Raw genomic sequence first — 8820 nt, 5'->3', positions numbered from 1 at the left:
CATTTAATTAAAAAGAAAAGTTGAGGGTGTAATTGAAAGGAATGCCTGCCTTGTGAGTCGACCCGGAGAACAATGTGAGTGGTAATGCATCGTGGCAGCGGGGATACATCACGTTAGTTAATCTGAAGTTGACCTCAGAGCAACTTGGGGAAAGAGAGACAACAGACCCTTACTGCAACAAACCGCCTCCAAACAACACAGACAGACTTTCATTTAATTCTGGAAATGACTGTAATTTTACTGATATTCACCTACATTGTCTGAAGGGCACAATTAATATAATAGTTTAGATTGGTTTCTGTAATCCAAAAAGGCAAATTAATTTTCTTCTTGTACAGTCACAAAATGTACTGAATTGCACAGTCACAAATAGATATATGCCATCAATGTGTTATATTGTGTGTCTAAATGCTCTTTTTTGTCAGTATCAAATTCAGCGACGGAAACAAAAATGACTCATCACTACAACAGATCATGCTTTGTCCATGTTCATAAAAAGGCAAAGGCACCCTGCTTCAACAAATATAACTGTTACTGCCCTGTCTGCATTACTTTGCACCCTCCAACAAAAATGAATAATGAGAGAAAGACCAAACCACGCACAGTCAGCTCAATTGCTAATGGCACGTAACGCTTGATTTTGGCACGCAGCCAAACTCAGCCAAACAACATCTGTGACATGTGTGTGCAAGGGAGGGGAAACAAAGCAATTTCAGAAGTCATTTGAGCCGAGTCAGTGATGGTCCAGTGACAATGTGTTGTGCTTGTTGTTAGGAAAAGAACCAACTGTGAGGCGAGTAAATGAGAGTGAAAGAATGACAAGTGGCAGGCGACATAAACAAAACTGAGTTGATTTTACTGGCATATACTATGAACCCGTCATGGTTGAGATTTCACTACTCGTTCTATTTTTGTATGTTATTGAACTGTATGCCTATATGTTAGAACCCAATCTGGAAATTCAGTTATAATGTATACAAGATGATTACACATTGTTTAATCTTCATTTGGACTTGATTGGGAGCAATATTTCTTCTTCTTAAGATAGCTCTTTCTTCTTCCAGATAAACTTCATTTGTTGGTCTTGATTTGCTTTGTTTTGGTTTAACTTATATCTTCATAACTGGGTGTTTTATATCAAATGGTAACCAGTTTTAATTAGTAACTATACAACAAGATGTTCCCCAAAGATTCAATATGGCAGCATTTTTATTTTCTGTAATCATTCATCATCCAATTTGTAATAATTATAGTGCTCATCTATGTGCAAATGATACAGTTAAGAGTATGCATACATCAAAATCATATATTAACCATATTTAGTAGGCCTACTCATTTCAATGCCTTAATTTAGTGCTCTGCAGTTTTCAGCTAGCATGGTTCCAGATTTGTTGTGCTGATTGATGCTTGATGACCAATCAGAGTTATTTAATCCAAGATCAGGAGTGTTGATGTTTTATTCCTACATAGTGAAAAACAGCAACAGAAAAATGGAGACAACATGACAAGTGTTGATTGATTGATGCACATTTACAGAAATAACTTTTATGTAGCTTCTGTGTTGGCTAAAAATACTTATTACTGATTGGTTAAACCCATTCCCAACAAAAAACCAACAAAAAACATCTTCTCACATAAACACAATGTCAGACTGAATGGTTGGAGATAACAACAATTGGAATAGCAATTCAGACTATAGATTATAAAGTTTAGACACATCGTCCCATTGCCCTGAATGAGAAAGTGTGTCCACACTTTTGACTGATACTGTATGTCAAACAGAGTATGTGGACCAATAGCAAAAAAGTGAATATTGGACTTGAGTTAGTCACATGGAGAAGACATGTGACATTTTCCATGTCAGCTACAAATGTGGGTAGGCAATGTCTTGCTAACATGTTAGCCATAAGCATTTATTAATGGCTCTGTTGCTTAGTGGCCCCCTTTGCCAAAAATAACCTAGTATAACTTTAAGGAGTAACAGCTACAGATGAGAATTGACAGTTAAGCCCTAAAATCCAATTTGGATGAGAAGATAATACAAAGCTGTTATGGAAGTGAGAGTTCTATGAATTAGGGCCAAAGAAAAACCAAATAAAACAATCTTGAGCATTCTAATGGCCAGGCAATTACTGTAACTCCCACATTCACACAAACAGCCGCAGCACAAGCCAAGAGTCATTAAGATCAATTTTAATGGCCGAGCACTTGCAAAGAGGTAGGGTGAGGGATGAAGGGTAAGGGACGGTTTGTTTACCTGCACTTCACTCGCTCATAGGCTGTTAAGAGGATTGACGGGGGAATTAGGATCGTTCAAAAGCACTGTTTCATGCACAGAAAATAAAGTCCGGCGAGACAAACACATATTTAATTTTATTGTCACTTGCCAGTGCATGACTTGGCTGGGATCTGAGTATTGAATATTCAGCTCAGGGGGCATGCGACAAGAAATCTAATTGCTAAACTAATGACTTTACTTATAGTTTGTCATACTTAGTCTCCCTGCCTCTTGTAGATGTCTCTATCATCTATTTGTTTAGCTGTTAGAAGAGATCCCTGACACTTGTGTATGCTTATACACATTTGCGTAAGTTTTGTCATTGACATTTGTCAAGGCTCTTAGTTCAGGCTGTTCAGTGTTCTTCATCATGCTCTCCACCCTGACACCACTCTCCTCTGCAGAGAAATATTGTGTCTTTATTTACCATTGTTTAATCAAGATGGTGGATGGGTCAAGTTTAATTAACCCAAGTTGGCGATAAATGTAAATGCCAAATGTCTGCTAGTGCTACAGCGTAAAGCTTTTACGAGGTAGAGTCCTTTTCTCTGAGGGTTATAAAGCTGCTCTGTGCTGACCTGCTGATTCAGGAATGGCCCGAGGTCAGTAATGAACACTGTTACGAGATAGGAAAAGAGATGGGAGTTTTACATACAAGGGATATGATTCTTAGTTACATTTCACAGATGAGGACTGGTAACACAGATCTAATGATATCAGATGACACAGCTGCGTTCAAATGCTGCAAGTGTGGCCCAATCGGGAACAGGCATGGAACATGGAGAGACATGTAGAATGCCCCATCCCATAAAACAACATCATTTTGAGACATCATAGTTACACCGTGATGACAGGATGTGTGTTTAATACAATACTGCTTGATTAACTGAACCTGGTAGAGGTTGGGGTCATACCAAGAAGGCTGTTGTTATGAATGAAACAAACAAAGAGGAAATATACACATTTCCAGGTCTATATTTTTATTCTGGGGCTGTAGTGTAATATTAAAACTTTTTAAAAACTCCCTATTTATCTTACACTGGTCCTCTGTGCAGCGGCTCAGTTCAGCCTCTGTCTAAAACAGATTGTCTTAGCTCCTGTTTCTTTAAGACCCCCCTCATGATGAGCCCACTCTGTTCTGATTGGTCAGTTTTCGGCGGCTACGTAAAAAATAGATGTAGGATTTCACTTATTTTTCTTGTTCTTTACTTGAATGGAAACTACTTACATATATCTGTACATGTTTGAGCCTAAATCCAATACAAACATCAGTGGACATCAACAACATGTGGAACAGCCTTCGCAATAACCCAGTTGTTTGTGGGCATGCATTAACATTCTGATGTCATCACGAAGAGGAAGAAAAGTAACTTGACAAATGGACCACTTATGGTGACTGATGGCAGGCTGAAGTCTGGGCTTTTGAGTTGCAAGGAACATAAGTTCACCTTAAGTTTTGGACTTTGACCATGTTAAACATACACATCCAACATCATAACAGTATACATCACAAAAAGCATGGTATGTCTCCTTCAACCATAACTGTTTAAATGCTAGTCTGCAATTCAAAGTTTCTGTTTGTCTCTGTGCATTAAATTTTCTAATTAGAACTAGCCTTTATTTTATCTCCCTCTCCCATGAACTTATTTAAATGATAGATCAAACCCATCCCAAAGCAGTTGGCAGAATGACCAAAAATATTATTTTCTTCAACAAAAAAAAAACAAGTAACGATGTATGTATGCTTTTGGTTCATGTAAATTACTGTTTGCCCAATCAAAAATGGACTGTGCTGTTTCAGTATCCACAGCCTGCTAGCAGTGAAAAATGCCAGATGTGTTTCGCAGTGTGATCAACCTGCAAGACATGCCTGGACTACAAGACTGATGTTTATCACAGCAGGTAGAATGTGGCCGTAACACTGGCAGGGTTAAGGGTTCATTTCCCAACCAGTGGTAACACCAGTGGCAAAAAAAGAAAGAAAAAGAAATCATGCCATTTGTAGTACTGCAACACATTTTAGGTAAAAATGTGGTATATATCGGTGCTCTATTTCTAAGAATGTGTGGGGGAAGCAATAAAAGGAGAGGAATAAAGTCCAAACATGAGTATTTATGTCCTTTTTTCTTTCAGTTTCTCTTCACATGGTGACATCACAGCTAGAATAAAATAGAATTTGTCTAATAAATTATAAATAAATATATAGAAATTAGATATGTCTAAGTAGTTTGTAGCAATCCTGTTTGATGATAAGTATACAGCAGGCTCACATTTCCAAACTTGTTCCATGGCATGCAAGGTTATGGATGGTGTTATGTGGCTGCTAGAAATTTGGTTCACAGTTGACGTGGTAACATTTCAACACAGTGGTAGTCACAGCAATCAAATGCATGCTTCAGTTTATTTTCACTTTTACTCCATCACTCACTCACTCAGTCACTCATTCAATCAATCACTGACTCCCACCCACACACAAATACATGCAGTGGCACTGTGTGAAAGGATTAGGGTAGGTTGAGGAAAAATCGCAGATTCCCGCTGCTCAAATCATGCAAGCCTCACACATCCTGACCCCCTGTGAGGAGCTCAGGCCAAGCAGTGCCCCTTGCTTCCAGCCAGACAACACTGAGCAAGACTGACCATCACAGTCTGAGACGCTGGCGCTCCCCATGTGGGCAGCAGTTTCCAGATTTAAGTCTACGAAGTTATGGGTATGCGTTTTCATAGAAAAGCCTAAAACAACAAATTAAAAAATAACAAGTTGCAGGTAGGTAAGGGAAATGAAAAACAGCACACACTGACTGCAGCATGCATTAAAGAGAGTGATAGTGCTCATCTCCACCATATGCACTTTGATGGCTCCTGATAATTTCACAAACGGGATGATCCATTAGCATATTAAACCGATTCATTTCTGTAATTGAATATAATTTCTACTTCACTTTGAAAATTCATGGAGTGGTTTGGAAAACAAATACTTGAAACCTGCTGCGAGGGGTTCAAGATGGTCAACATAACAGGGCCAATTAATTAGTAGAAAGGTGTTATCCATTCCATTCTCCACTCAAGGGGCATTGTGTTTTACTCATTATGTTAATGGAACTTCTAAAGCATATCGGACATGAGTATTTTGGAAATAAATAGTAAATAGAAGGACAGACTATAGTATATTCTCAAAATGTTTCTATGGTATTCTGAATTCATCATTCACCCTTGTTTTATTTTCATTTGCTGTTAAAGTATTCAACTTAAGAGTCCATTAAAGCCAATTTGTAATCTTGTTGGATGTCATAATAAACTCTTAAAAAACCCACAAACTGTAGTAATAGGTGAGAATGTTTGGTTAAACTATCATGCTGTTTCATTTTTTTTTTTTTTTTTACTGCATCCTCTCAGCTGCTTCTCTTAAAGCGGCTTAACGACTCTTGGGGCCATTTTCACACCCACACTTGCTGCTGTACCTAAAATCAGTCTGGGGAGTTTCAGGCAGTTAACTTACCTGGGGCTATTACAGCTATTTTAACTCCAAGTGCTTGCCACTGCGAGACAGTCTCATCTCAAGTTTTCCTTCCCCGATGCCTCCCCGGTGCTGCTATTTGATCAAGACTTTGTCCGTCAGACTTTATTGGTTTATACTGATGCAATGGGAATGAATGAGAAACAGGCCTATGAAAAGGTCAGGAGTCAAATGAAAAATATGAATATCTCTCCTCCTCTGTTTGCTAGAATGATATTGCGTGATATTGGAATGTTTCTGAATAATTCATGGGCGACTGGTGCCAGTCAAGTGGATGGTCCACATAACAGCCTATAGTCAAAATGTTAAATTCCTCAAGCAAAACAACACTGGAAATGTACATTTTGTATTTTTAGGGAACTATTAAGCTTAATATGAAGATGTAGCAGCAAAGAGTGATTACTCTGAAATAATTTCAAGGCTGTCTTTTCTATCATGTCAATTCAGGGCTCATGGGTTAGGGCAGCCTTTTTTCTCTATATTCTGCACATCAATACTAAAATTGATCTGTCTGCATCCTGCAGCACTTCTAGAGTAAATGCACACTTTATTCTCTTTTCCACTCAGGGAAATTAAACCAAGAAGGCTGTGCTAGATTCCTGCTCCCACACATCTCAGAGTATCTCTTTCAAAAAAAAAAGAAAAAGAAAAAAGAAGAAGCTCTGATCTAAGGCAACCTGCTGGCTACACAAGCAGTTCATGAATCCGTATGAGAGGTAGACGGCATATGTTTAAAAACAGCAGGGCAGCGAGCAAATGTGTTCGTGGAGTTTGTGGAATCAATAGATTTGTCATTGTTGCCATTTGCGGGTCTCTCGCTCTTCTCGTCTGTCTGTCTGTCTCTCTCTCTCTCACAACCTCCTCTACCATTTATCTCCCCTCCTTACCCTTAGATTAGATAATCATCTCGAACACCACCTTCAAGACCTCCTAGACTACTCTCTCTGAACGCATAACTGAATCTGTGCCTCTATTTTCCAAATGAGACAAGACCACTTCGACTGGCTTGAGGGGTCAATCTCAGGGGGATCTGATTGGGCCTTAATTGAATTTGAGGGGTCAGATCAAACGCATAGTTCTTCCCCCCTTCGACAGCTACGATAACCTCTGGAGAAAGGAACGAGAATAATGTGAAGGCGAACTCCGACGGGAGCGGGAAAGATTAAATCTAGCAGGTTTGGAGTGGGTGCCATTTACTCATTTACTGTACGTGTTTGGGTTGTATTTTGCTTTCATGCAGAGAAGATTATGTTAGATGCAATTGATAGCGTGCATAATGGAGAAAAAAAGCCGAGATCTTAACTTCATGTAGGAGCTCCTGGCGAGATGCGAGAGCAGGTTTCTTAATGGTGTTGCAGGGGCGAAGCATGTCGAATCAATTTTTCTTCCTTCATTAAAGCGGAAGCCACCTGAGCCCATTACCAGACATACCAATGTACTCATCTTATCCCTTTAAAGCTGAGTATGTGAACTCAATGTTCACTTAGCAACCATCACCTCAAACAGGTTCAAGGGAGCACGGAATTCTCTTCATAAACTTCAGCTCTTCCTAAACCCACTGAATTGGATTTCAGTGTGTTTTGCGATGCCCATTAGCAATTCAAGTCAGCACTCTACCTCTAGTGTCCTTGTTTCAGGATGCATCAGTGAGTAACTCGATGTTTATCAAATGGAGTTTGTTTCAAGGTGTATGAGCAGTCAGGTTTTCTAATTAAACATCCCTTCATTAGAAAATAAAATGTTTGCATCACTAATTGGTATCAGCAGGCCTTTGAGTATCAGAATGCAGAGGAAATTCAATTGGAGATGGAATATATTCATTGGCTCTGTGGTTTTAAAGAAAAATCCCACTTTAACCAGGAACTCGCTCCTACTTTCATATTGAATGGGATATGTATGGTGCTATTGTCTTGTGCCTCTCAAAAGCCTCCTCTCCTGCATTAATGGACACGTGCAAGTTTAAAAGCATTTCAATCAATGAGACTGAGTCCTCTAATGGGGCCTCCTTTCAGGAAGGGGAGCTGGAATATACGTTTTCATTACCAGGACCAGATTGCGAAGTTCACTCAGCGCACTCAGCCCTGTATTGAAATGAGAGGTGTGCTGCGTGATTACCGGAGAGAGTAAAAAGCTTCTGAGAGATAGAGGATAGTGAAGATGGATACATGGCTGTTTTTTTTCCCTTCATCATCCCTTCTTTGATTCACCTTTTAATAGTGAAGGATATAAAGTGATAAAGGAAGCTGATGATGCTGATGGCTTTCATGCCTGATAATGTGCTGATAATGTCAAAGCAGACAATGATTAGATTAAATTATTGATGATGATTTGATTCTGAAATGAAGACCACAGCCGTGCATTACTCAAATTGTAAATTCCAACCTGGTAAAATAACAGAACGAAAAATAACACATAGTAAACGCGTGTATTTCACAACATGTGTTATTACGGAAGGCTTCTTCACACCATGAAGTGGCACAGCATGTCTTTGTGAAGTGTTTGCGAAGCTTGATGATGTATTAGCAGGGCTAGGTGGTAAACTACTCTAGCTAGCAAGTTAACAATTAACTTGTGTTGTTCTATTAGTCTATTAGTCATTGTCCATGAACTATTAAAAGCATATCATGGAGTCACACCATTGCACTAGGTGACATGTTCCTTTGCTACATAGTTTGGTCACAGTAGTTTGCTTAGAAACAATCCAAAGGTGTTAACTTCGGAGCTAATAACAGCAATCATGTTTCTAGTCTCCCAAGAGTAGCTCTGTGTGCTACATATGCTACAGTACATTGCGCTGCATATCACAACATAGTTATTTATTTATGTAAAATGTATTGGTTTGCCTTTGCACGTGAGATTTGTTGACAATAAGAATAAATCACCAGCCATATCCTTAAATAAAAGTGGACATTGGCACAAAACTAAACAGTTTTGATACCTTGCTCCACTTAAGGCTCTATATTTCCTCAGAGGTCTGTACTATTAAGACGCCTTGCAGTTGGTTAACGAAAGAAAGTTCAATGTA

This window comes from Scomber scombrus, chromosome 23, assembly GCF_963691925.1.
Source record: "Scomber scombrus chromosome 23, fScoSco1.1, whole genome shotgun sequence".
Taxonomy (NCBI): Eukaryota; Metazoa; Chordata; class Actinopteri; order Scombriformes; family Scombridae; genus Scomber; species Scomber scombrus.
Note: the sequence above shows the minus strand (reverse complement) of the source record.